This window comes from Colobus angolensis, unplaced genomic scaffold (genome assembly GCF_000951035.1).
Source record: "Colobus angolensis palliatus isolate OR3802 unplaced genomic scaffold, Cang.pa_1.0 Scaffold95, whole genome shotgun sequence".
Classification (NCBI taxonomy): domain Eukaryota; kingdom Metazoa; phylum Chordata; class Mammalia; order Primates; family Cercopithecidae; genus Colobus; species Colobus angolensis.
In genome coordinates, this window is record NW_012123487.1 from 1,947,312 (window position 1) to 1,959,544 (window position 12,233).

Genomic DNA, 12,233 nt, shown 5'->3' on the forward strand with positions numbered 1-12,233 from the left:
ACCAGCATAATTTTTACTTAAAGTGACTTTATTTCCAGCAGCCATACTGGGACAGGAGAGTTCAGGGAGTAAGAAGAGGACAGAAGCTTTCTTCACTCCAAAGTCCAGGCTTAAGTTTGGGCTTATCTCAGGGAGGAAGAGCCTATCTCTTGCATCTTCTCAATCAGTGTTTCCTTTAATACAAAACCTCTAAGCCAGCCTTCTAGGTCTCAAACTGTCTGTTCAGCATGGTCACTTACTTTCTAAATCAAATTCACAAAATATTCTCCAATTTTCACAACTGTATGGAAAGGTAGGCCTGTTTTCATGGCAGCATCTGGGGGGAAATAACGAAAACTGTAAAAAGTCATTCATGGCCAGGCGCAGTGGCTCACGCCTGTAATGCCAGCACTTTGGGAGGCTGAGGCGGGCAGATCACTTGAGCTCAGGAGTTTGAGACCACACTGGGCAACATGGCAAAACCCCATCTCTACAAAAGATACAAAAATCAGCCAGGTGTGGTACATGCCTGTGGTCCCAGCTACCTGGGAAGCTGAGGCATGAAAAACCTTAAGCATGGAAGGTGGAAGTTGCAGCAAGCCAAGACAGCACCACTGCTCTCCAGCCTGGGTGACAGAGAGAGAGACTCTGTCTCACAAAAAAAAAAAGGCCGGGCGCAGTGGCTCACGCCTGTAATCTCAACACTTTGGGAGGCCAAGGCGGGTGGATCACAAGGTCAGGAGTTCAAGACCAGCCTGGCCAGCATGGTGAAACCCTGTCTCTACTAAAAATATAAAAATTTAGCCAGGCGTGGAGGCGGGTGCCTGTAATCCCAGCTACTTGGGAGGCTGAGGCAGGAAAATCGCTTGAACTCGGGAGGTGGAGGTTGCAGTGAGCTGAGATCGCACCATTGCACTCCAGCCAGGGCGACAGAGTGAGACTCTGTCTCAAAAAAAAAGTAGTAGTCATTTGTCTGGGGTAATTCTGAAAGGAATCCTGACATCCTCATCAAGTGTTTTCAGAGTAGCTAGAGGGAAGGAATTAGCAGAGAGGTTTTGTTTTGTTTTGAGACAGGGTCTTGCTCTGTCACCCAGACTGGAATGCAGTGGCACAAACATGGCTCACTGCAGCCTCTGACTCCTGGACTCAAATGATCTTCTCCTTTCAGCCTCCCAAACAGCTGGGACCACAAGCATGCACCACCACACACAGTTGATTTTTTTTGTTATTCTTAAGATAGGGAGTGGCAGTATCTCACTATGATGCCCAGGCTGGTCTCGACTCCTAGCCTCAAGCAATCCTCCCATCTCAGCCTCCCAATAAACTGGGATTACAAGCCTGTGCCACTGAACCCAGCCCTAGGAGAGATGGTTTTTTCACTTAAGTAATATTTAAAATGCAAAAATTGAGAGACTACCTTGTATTTTGATTAACAGAGTAATGGCCAAGGAAGATCTAAGACTCCTGTCTACAGCTATGAATGAATAGTACCAACAGACAGACTGCAGAAGCCATGGGATGTCGCCCTCTTTACCTGCAAAGGCTGACCTACATGGACTCTTTCTCAAGGAGAGTACAAAAAATCACAACGCAGCACTGCCAATATTCAAAATGATAGTGGGCTAAGAACAGCATAAATGCTAAAACTAGATTTTGAAGCCAGTTACCTCAAAATGAGGTGACAGAAAATGGACCACTACACAAGTGCAAACTATGGAAATACCGTGCTTGGAACAATTACAGAGTGTGCTTACGGTAGAGAAGCATAGAGACAAAGGGAAAAGTCAAATCCTGCCAATCACTTCACAAGATTACACGCACACATGCATGTGTATTATGTACACTCAACATATTCACAAACCCAGCCAGGCGCAGTGGCTCAAACCTGTAATCCCAGCACTTTGGGATGCCGAGATGGGCGGATCATGAGGTCAGGAGATCGAGACCATCCTGGCTAACACGGTGAAACCCCGTCTCTACTAAAAATTACAAAAAACTAGCCGGGGGAGGTGGCGGGCACCTGTAGTCCCAGCTACTCGGGAGGCTGAGGCAGGAGAATGGCGTAAACCCGGGAGGCGGAGCTTGCAGTGAGCTGAGATCCGGCCACTGCACTCCAGCCTGGGCAACAGAGCGAGACTCCATCTCAAAAAAAAAAAAAAAAAACATATTCACAAACCCTCACTTAGTCCTCTTTCAGGAATCCACATCTTCCCCACCAATGCAACACAACAGACATACCAAAGTGGTAGGAGAATGCCTAAGGAAATGAAAACTCAGGCTGGTCCCCCTGAAAAACAGCCCCACTATTGATTCCCACGTGCATCAAGCTAGCTCAGCTCTTCATTCCCTTACAAGTGCTGTCCCTGGAGCCCTTTCTTCTTCTTCACCCAACTTAAAAAAATCAGCTGCAACATGACCTCGGCAGTCTTCTCTGACTCCTGAGTTTGAACAGGATGCCTCACCTCTGTGCATGCCACCATCACTGCTCACAGAACATTAGCTTCAATAATGAACTAACTCATCAGACTAGAAGCAAGGAGCACATTCTCCTCCAGCTGATGTCCCCAACACAGTAACTGATACACAGGAAGTGCTCAATATTCTGTTGAGTAAACAAACTGGAAAAGCACAGTAAATGAAGGGGAAACAAACTTGAATACTAGTTTGGGCACCTAATGAATGTCTGGTACCATGCTAGGCATTTTATTCATATTAGTTCATTTAATCCTAAAAAAAACCTTACATTCACTTTACTGACGATGAATCCAAGACTCAGAAAAGTTAAGTAACTTTTCTATAATTAAATAACCAATAAGTAGCAATGCCTAGATTAAAACTCAAATCTGTCTGAGTCTACAATGCCTATTAAATGGAATGAAACACATACTTAGACTCTATCCCCTCCATTATCTCTAATCTTTAGGTACGAGACAAAAGCCAGGCTGGAAACACTCCTTCATATTTATACCAAGGCCCTTTGTGGAAAATCTCTAAAAGCACATCACTGACTTTTCATCAACACCACAGCCAATCAGTCCCCCTCTCCCCTGTAGCCACAGGCACTCACTGCACAACACTTCCTTTTGCACACACTGCTCAATGTTTGCCTTGCTACATCCCACCACATGAACCCTCAGTGCCAAACACATGAACACAAGTAGTCCAACACCTAGCTGGCTTGGCTTTTAATCCAAAAGAGGAAGAGGGAGGCCAAGGATACACGCCTACCCTCCTCAGAAGCTGCAGGTGGCCTGCTCCCAGATAAAGTGTAAAACAACACACCTGGGCAGGTACTAGAGTAGAGTGAATTCTCTTCTCTCTAAGGTATTCCAGATCTCATATCTCTGCAATAGTCATTTCCCACTTCTTGTCTCCTCTCATAGTCCCTATATGGTTTGCATTTGTGTCCCACCAAATCTCATGTTGAGTTGTAATCCCCAATATTGGAGGAGGTGACGGGATCATGGAGATGGATTTCCCCCTTGCTGTTCTCATGATGGTGAGTTCTCGTGAGATCTGGTTGTTTAAAAGTGTATAGCACTGCCCCACTTTCTCTCTCTCCTGCTCTGGCCATGTGAAGACATGCCTGCTTCCCCTTCCACCATGACTAAATGTTTCCTGAGGCCTCTGCAGCCATGCTACCCATACAGCCTGCAGAACCAGGAGCCAATTAAACCTCTTTTCTTTATAAATCACCCAGTCTCAGGTATTTATTTATAGCAGTACGAGAACGAACTAATACAGTCCTCATAACGTGTAGTATAGCAGTTGGAGAAGGGCCACCTGTCTTCCTAAAGAAATATGTCTGGACTCAAGGGCCAACAAGCAGGTGAGAGGACATTTCTATAACTCTCTTTCTGGGAAATAGTTCCAAAGCTAGTTAAGAGATACCCAAGGTTGGATAAGATGGCTGTGTTAGGAATTGCCAAGCAAAGACAAATTTGTTGCATCTGCAGAGAGTAACTTCAAGAATGCCAAGTAAAAGCAACAGTATCAAATACAAATGCTCCAACCTAGTTTCAGTGTTTGAGGTTCAGAAGTAGTGTCACTTTAAGACAAGGAAATGATAGTTGCTAAAAACAACTTCCTTCCTTCTCTTTATAGAGATTCCTAATGAGATTAAAACTTTAAATGGTTGGGAAGCAGAGGCCTAACTAAACCATTCAGGCAGCCTGGGTCCCAGACCCCCAGTCACTACCACAGGTCATCTTTTCCAGTATCCTACCCACTGCTTTAAAGGAATGCAAGTGACAAACTTTAAAAAGCTTCTGAAGGCCCAAAGTCTAAGAAGTGAAGGAAGTTGGCCGGGCACGGTGGCTCAAGCCTGTAATCCCAGCACTTTGGGAGGCCAAGAGGGGCGGATCACGAGGTCAGGAGGTCGAGACCATCCTGGCTAACACAGTGTAACCCCATTTCTACTAAAAAATACCAAAAAAAAAAAAAAAAAAAAAAAAAAAAACTAGCTGGGCGAGGTGGCGGGCGCCTACTCGGAAGGCTGAGGCAGAAGAATGGCGTAAACCCGGGAGACGGAGCTTGCAGTGAGCTGAGATCCGGCCACTGCACTCCAGCCTGCGCAACAAAAGTGAGACTCTGTCTCAAAAAAAAAAAAAAAAGGAAAGAAGTGAAGGAAGTGGAGAACCTTGTTTCAAAAGCTAACATAGTGAGTTCTGCCATAAAGTCAAAGTCCAGAGAGGCAAATAATGTCTGGCACCCAGACCCTACCGACAGCACATACTTAGAGGGCAATTTTCAGCAAAGTCATCAAACCCATTCCCTGTGATAGTCTGGGCTCCTAAGATGACGTCTGGGAGACCTTTCTGCCAGTGTCTCTTATATTTCTAAGTGTTCTGTGATAATGCACACTTTGTGTATACGTGCGCCTCTAGGGTCCAAAAAGCAGACTGCTCATCTCCCAGGAAGTATTTTAGGAAGAAACATCAAAAGAAAGATAACAGGAGAAAAGGTATTTATATATGTAGAAACCTATGTACTGGCTACTAATCTAATGGAAGCCGATTTCAAAAACTCCCAACTTAAACAAAGCTAAACTTATAAAGAGTAATTGCTGACTATGTAAATTACAAAGGATTAACTACATATTTATACTACTTAAAGATAGCTCAAGGCATTCATCCTTACTCTCTGTTACTAAGTCCAAAGGATCCACCATCAGCTGACCCTCCAATCAGCAGCTTGCAAGGAACTTACTTTAGGGGCCAATAAATTGACCTCACCTGAAAAATAATATTTTGAATAATCTAACATTTTATGGAGCAATGATCTAATGTGTTTCTTGTTCCTACACAGGATCCCTAGGGAGCAGGAGGGCTTAAGGGGCAAACAGCTTATAAACGCTAAGCTATAGCCGGCAGAGTCCAACTTTAGAAGAAAACAAGCCTATTTCTGTAGCTAAGTTCCTCAATCTAGGTCCTCCTCACAGTCAGGCTACATGAGCAGCTACCACCTCGTGGTGACTCATGACAATCAGAGCACGGATCAGTAGTGAATCACATGCAACTCTGAAACAGCACAGCTGGAATGTTCGGGGAAAGACAAGAGAGAGGAAGTACCATACCCCCATTGAGTAGTTGTGGGAGGTGAAGTTAAAAATTCACATAAAGCACATAAAAAGCACAGGGGCTCCCAGTAAACATTTGCAGCATGGTAGTTACAACTCTCATTCTCACTGGCTCCAAATGATCTATCTCCCCTCTGCCCCTTCATAAGCTGTGATGAAGGTGGAAAAATACAAGGAATAGGCAACAATTATTCCACTACAAAACTTCAGCTAGGACAGGTAATGTTCTTTTGTAAAAGATAACTGTCTTGTTATTTGGGAGCTTTTGTGAAATTTTTTTTTTTTTTAAACAGTCTCACTCTGTTGCCCAGGCTGGAGTGTAGTGGTGCAATCTCGGCTCACTGCAACCTCCACCTCCTAGGTTCAAGCGATTCTCCTGCCTCAGCCTTCCAAGTAGCTGGGATTACAGACACTCGCCACCACGCCTGGCTAATTTTTGTATTTTTAGTAGAGACAGGGTCTCACTATGTTGACTAGGCTGGTCTTGAACTCTTGACCTCAAGTGATCCACACACCTTAGCCTCCCAAAGTGCTGGGATTACAGGTGTGAGCCAACATGCCCAGCTGATTCCTTTTTTTTTTTTTGGACAAGGTCTCCCTCTGTCACCAAGGCTGGAGTACAGCGGTGTAGTCATAACTCACTGCAGCCTAGGACTCCTAGGCTCAAACAATCTGCCCACCTCAGTCTCCTGAGTAGCTAGGACTACAGGTGCACATCACCATGCCTAGCTATTTTTTACTTTATTTTATTTTTATAGCAATAGAGTTCCACTATGTTGCCCAGGCTGGTCTCAAACTCCTGTCCTCAAATGATCCTCCTGCCTTAGCCTCCCAAAGCTCTGGGATTATAGGCATGAGCCACACACCCAGCAGAAACTATTTTAAATGTTATCTGTTAATAAAAGCAGCCAGAGCTTCTTGAAAAATGGCTGATTACAGGGTTGGGGCAGGGAGAGCAGGAGATGGGCCTGGAATATTTTGTGCTGCCAAAAAGTAAGGAAGTGGTCAAAATTTGATAGAGACATGTCAAAAGACCACAGATACAGCTAACATCATACTTAGTAGTGAATTATGAGATGCTTTTCCTCTAGGATTAGGAATAAAATAAGACAAGGATGTCTACTCTCTCCATTTCTTTTTTATTTTATTTATTTACTTTCACACGGTGTCTCGCTCTGTTGTCCAGGCTGGAGTGCAGTGGCACAATCTCAGCTCACTGCAACCTCGGCCTCCCGGGTTCAAGTGGTTCTTCTGCCTCAGCCTCCCAAGTAGCTGGCACTACATGCATGTGCCACCACATCCAGCTAATTTTTTTTTCTTTCTTTCTTTCTTTTTTTTGCATTTTTAGTAGAAATGGGGTTTCACCACATTGGCCAGGCTGGTCCCGAACTCCTGACCCCGTGATCTGCCCGCCTCGGCCTCCCAAAGTGCTGGAATTACAGGCATGAGCCACCGTGCCCGGCCTCCATTTCTACTAGACCCTATACTAGAACTTCTAAGCAGTGTGACATAGCAAGAAAAAGAAATCAAAGATATACAGATTGGAAAGGAAGAAGTAAAACTGTCATTATTTGTAGGACATATGATCTTGTACATAGAAAATCCTGGCTGGGCACACTGGCTCACACCCGTAATCCCAATACTTTGGGAAGATGAAATAGAAGGATCACTTAAGACCATGAGTTTGAGAACAGCCTGAACAATACAGGAAGACATTATCTCTACAAAAAATTTTAAAAATTAGCATAAGCCTATAGCCCCAGCTACTTAGGAGGCTGAAGTGGGAGGATCACTTGAGCCTGGGAGGTCGAGGCTGCAATGAGCCATGATTGCACCGCTGCATTTCAGCCTGGGTGATAGAATAAGACCCTGTCTTAAAAAAGGAGAGAGAGAGAGAGAGAGAGAGAGAGAGAGAGAGAGAGAGAAAATCCTAAAACATTTACCAAATAAAAAATCCTACTAGAACTAATAACCAAGTTTAGTAAGGTCACATAATACACCATCAATATACGAACATCAGTTTTAGTTCTACATACTAGCAACAAACAAACATGTAAAAATGAAATACACAATTCCATTGACAACAGCATCAAAAAGAGTAAAGTATCTAAGAATAGGAACTTCTGGTTCCAAAATGAGAGCATAGAAGCAAGCTGGCTCCACTTTCCCTCACAGAAAACCAAACACAAATACACAGCACCAAGATTATCACCAGCAAAATCCCAGAACTCAAATATGAAGAGGAGACAGTTCCTGGGACCACAGAGAAGGGAAAAAATTCTGACAAAGTGGTAAAAAAACTGAACTTCCACATCTGCAGCAACCCCTCCCTCAATCTTCCTGGTACCAAGGACACAGAAAACCTGCCCCCAACTCACAATTTCTAAACTGGAAAAAGTGAGATTGAGATAGACAACCAGGTTGGGTGCAATGGCTCATGCCTGTAATCCCAGCACTTTGGAAGGCTGAGGAGGGCAGATCACCTGAGGCCAGGAGTTTGAGACCAGCCTGGCCAACATGGCAAAACCCCATCTCTACTAAAAATACAAAAAATTAGCCGGGCATGGTGGCGAGCACCCATAATCCCAGCTACTCGGGAGGCTGAGGCAGGAGCATGGCTTGAACCTGGGAGGTGGAGGCTACAGTGAGCCGAGATCATGCCATTGCATTGTAGCCTGGGCAACAAGAACAAAACTATGTCCCCCGCCGCCAAAAAAACACAGACCACCAGCTTCCCTGTCCTTGCCTCAACCCACAGAAAGCATCAAGAGTGCCTGAAGAGAGAGAAATATCCCTGAAGACAGCCAGAAACAAAGCAAGAAGGTAGGACTATCATACTTAGCCCTGGACTCTGCTCTGTAACTCAGCCAAAGGAGACACCAAATCAGAGTGGCTGTGCAGCAACACTACTCTCTATAGGAGGTATGTTCTACAAGTCACCTGGGCACAAACCCCTCGCCGGCCTTCCCACATTGCCAGGATATTCCTTTTGGGACCTCCTCCAATTGGGAAGGGCAGTGCTCCAAAGCAGGGGTCCCCAACTCCTGGGCCACGGACTGCTACTGGTCCACGGCCTGTTAGGAAACCAGGCCACATAGCAGGAGCTGAGCATTGGGCAAGCAGCATTACCATGTAGGCAAGTATTACTGCCTGAGATCCACCTCTTGTAGGCTCAGCGGCAGCATTAGATTCTCGTAGGAGTGCTCACCCTATTATAAACTGCCCATGTAAAGGATCTAGGTTGTGTGCTGCTTATGAGAATCTAATGCCTGATGATCTGTCACTGTCTCCCATCATCCCCAGATGGGACCACCTAGTTGCAGGAAAACAAGCCCCAGGGCTCCCACTGAGTCTACATTATGATGAGTTGTATTATTATTTCATTATATATTACAATGTATTAACAGAAAAAGAAAAAAGTGCACAGTAAATTTAATGTGCTTGAATCATCCCAAAGCCACCTCCCCCCCCCACCACCCCCCCCAGTGGAAAAACTGTATTCCACAAAACTGGTCTCTGGTGCCAAAAAGGTTGGAGACCACTGCGCTAAAGCCAAGACAAACCTGGGGCCAAGATGCCATCTAGTGTTGAAAAAGAGGTAATGACCTAGTGATTTAACAAAAAAGACAATCAACAGGTTAAGTTACAAAAAATCTCTAAACAAACATATCCAATAACAACCGAAACAAGCCAGACAGAGAAGACTGGAATAAATAATCTTTCAGCGTAGAGATATATACATATATCCACAAGAAATAACAGCAAACAGAGAACTATGACAAAGCAAGAAATGGACAAAGCCAGAAAACAGTGACTGACTCTAATGAAACAGTGATACATGAGCTCTCTAACCAGGAACTCAAAATAGCAGTTTTTTGTTGTTGTTGTTGTTGTTTTTGAGACAGAGTCTCGCTCTGTAGCCCAGGCTGGAGTGCAGTGGTGTGAACTCAGCTGACTGCACGCTCTACCTCCCAGGTTCACACCATTCTCCTGCCTCAGCCTCCTGAGTAGCTGCAACTACAGGTACCCGCCACCATGCCCAGCTAATTTTTTGTATTTTTAGCAGAGACAGGGTTTCACCGTGTTAGCCAGCATGGTCTTGATCTCCTGACCTTGTGATCCACCCATCTCGGCCTCCCAAACAAAATAGCAGTTTTAAGGAAACTTGGTGATCGCCAAGATAACACATAAAAGCAATTCGGAAACTTATCAGATAAATTTAACAAAGAGACTGTTAATAATAATGATGTTTAAAACAAATCTTAGAACTGAGAAATAAATTTGCTTACCTGAAAAATTTACTAGACTCTTAACAGCACAATGGATCAAGCAGAGGACAGTATTAGTGAGCTTGAAGACAGTCTATCTGAAAATACACAGAGGAGAAAAAAGAAAACAGAATGAAAAGCAACAAAGATAACCTATAAGACACAGAAAACTACCTCAAAAGACCAAATCTAACAATTACTGGTATTCAAGAGGGAGCTAAACAAGACACAGGGGTGGCTTACTAAAAGAAATTAGCAGGCTGGGCACAGTGGCTCACACCTTAACTCCAGCACTTTGGGAGGCCGAGGTGGGTGGATCATTTGAGGTCTGGAGCTCGAGAGGGGCCTGACCAACATGGTGAAACCCCATCTTTATTAAAAATACAAAAATTAGCCGGCCATGGTGCACACCTGTAATCCCAGCTACAGGCGGTTGAGGCAGAAGAATCACTTGAACCCAGGAGGCAAAGGTTGCAGTGAGCTGAGATTGCACCACTACACTCCAGCCTGGGCAACAGAGTCAGACTCCATTTCAAAAAAAAAAAAAAAAGAAAGAAAAAAAAAAACTAGTTACTGGTCTGCAAGAAATTTCACAAAAGGGGCCAGGCGTGGTGGCTCACACCTGTAATCCCAACACTTTTGGGAGGCTGAGGTAGATGGATCACTTGAGACCAGGAGTTCGAGACCAGCCTGGCCAAGACGGTGAAACTACATTTCTACTAAAACCAGAAAAAATTAGCTGGATGTGGTGGCACACGCCTGTAATCCCAGCTACTCATGAGGCTGAGGCATGAGAATCACTTCAACCCAGGAGGCGGAGGTTGCAGTGAGCTGAGATCATGCCACTACACTCCAGCCTGGGTGACAGAGTGAGACTCTGTCTCGGAAAAAAAAAAAAAAAACAGAAATTTTTCCAAAACTTGAGAGAGATACATATATCCAACCTAGGCATATAATAATTAAACCTCTCAAGGTTCAAGGGCAAATAGAAGATTTTAAAAGGAGCAAGAGAAAAGAAGCAAATATATATAAGGGAGCTCCAATTCATCTGGCAACAAAATTCTCCTCAGAAATTATCCAAGTGAGGGAGTGAAACATTTCAAAGTGCTGAAAAAAAAACTGCCCTCCAAGAATACTGTATCCAGCAAAACTACTCTTCAAATATAAGAGATAAAGTCTTTCTCAGATAAACAAAAGCTGAAAGAATTCACTACCACCAGACCCATCTTAGAAGTAATGCTAAAGAAGAGTTCTTCAATTTGAAGGGGGTGAAAAAAAACTAACACGCAAAAAGAAAACATTTGAAGGTATAAAATCCACTAGTAAAATTAGATAAATGGACAAACCCAGAATAGTCTAATACTCTAATTATGATATGCAATCTAATCATAACTCTAGTATGAAGCCCAAAAGACAAAATTGTCAAAAACAATAACAGCTACAGCAACTTCTTAAGAAACAGGCAAATAAGGTTGGGCACAGTGGCTCACATCTGTAATCCCAGCACTTTGGGTGGCTGAGGCAGGCAGGTCACTTGACGCCAGGAGTTCAAGAACAGCCTGGCCAACATGGTAAAACCCTGTCTCTACTAAAAATACAAAAATTAGCCAGGTGTGGTGGCATGTGCCTGTAATCCCAGCTACCTGGGAGGCTGAGGCAGGAGAACTGATTGAACCCAGGAGGTGGAGGTTGCAGTGAGCCGAGACCACGCCACTGCACTCCAGCCTGGACGATAGCGTGAGACTTTGTCTCAAAAAAAAAAAAAAGGCAATATAAAAATATGTAAATTGAGACACAAAAAGCTAAAATGTACGGGGGACAGAGTTAAAGTGTAGAAAGTTTTTATGATTCTCAATTTGTTCATTTCTATTCTTTTGGAGTTCGAGACCAACCTGGGCAACATAGTGAGATCCTATCTCTACAAAAAAAAAAAAACACAAAAAATCAGCTAGGCATGATGGCACATGCTGGTAGTCCCAGCTACTTGGAAGGCTAGGGTAGGAGAAGCGCTTGAGCCCAGGAGATCAAGGCTGTGGTCAGCCGTGAATACACCACTGCATTCCACGCTAGGGGACAGAGCAAGATTCTGTCTCAAAAAAAAAAAAAAGCTATCATCTCTCAAAATGACTTGTTATAGGGTGGGCTACTCGGGAAGTTGAGGTAGAAGGATCGCCTGAGCCCAAGAAGTCGAGAATGCAGTGAGCTGTGATCATGCCACTACACTCCAGCCTGGATGACAGGGCGAAACCCCGTCTCAATAAAAAATAAAATAAAATAAAAATAACTATAAGCTGTTTTTTGTAAGTCTCACAATAACCACAGCGCAAAAACCTGTAATAAATCCACTAAAAATAAAAAGCAATTAATTAAACCATACTACTAGAAAAAACTACAAAAAGAGTAAGAAA

The 12,233-nt window shown here is 44.0% G+C and overlaps 1 protein-coding gene across 3 annotated transcripts in view; it reads right to left on the reverse strand.

Annotated features, from left to right (window-relative positions):
- The window catches only part of TTLL4 (tubulin tyrosine ligase-like family member 4), a 45,409-nt gene that overhangs the window by 18,156 nt on the left and 15,020 nt on the right, over nucleotides 1-12,233 (reverse strand). The window contains exons 2-3 of one of the 3 annotated variants that reach the window (XM_011932244.1): nucleotides 9,847-9,923; nucleotides 9,121-9,163 (exon numbers count right to left, since the gene is read on the reverse strand). The exons of 1 other annotated variant lie outside the window; for it this stretch is intronic. The gene's annotated coding sequence lies outside the window, so the exon portion shown is untranslated. The remainder of the gene's footprint in view (nucleotides 1-9,120; nucleotides 9,164-9,846; nucleotides 9,924-12,233) is intronic. One more of the 3 variants, XM_011932243.1, reaches the window with a different exon arrangement.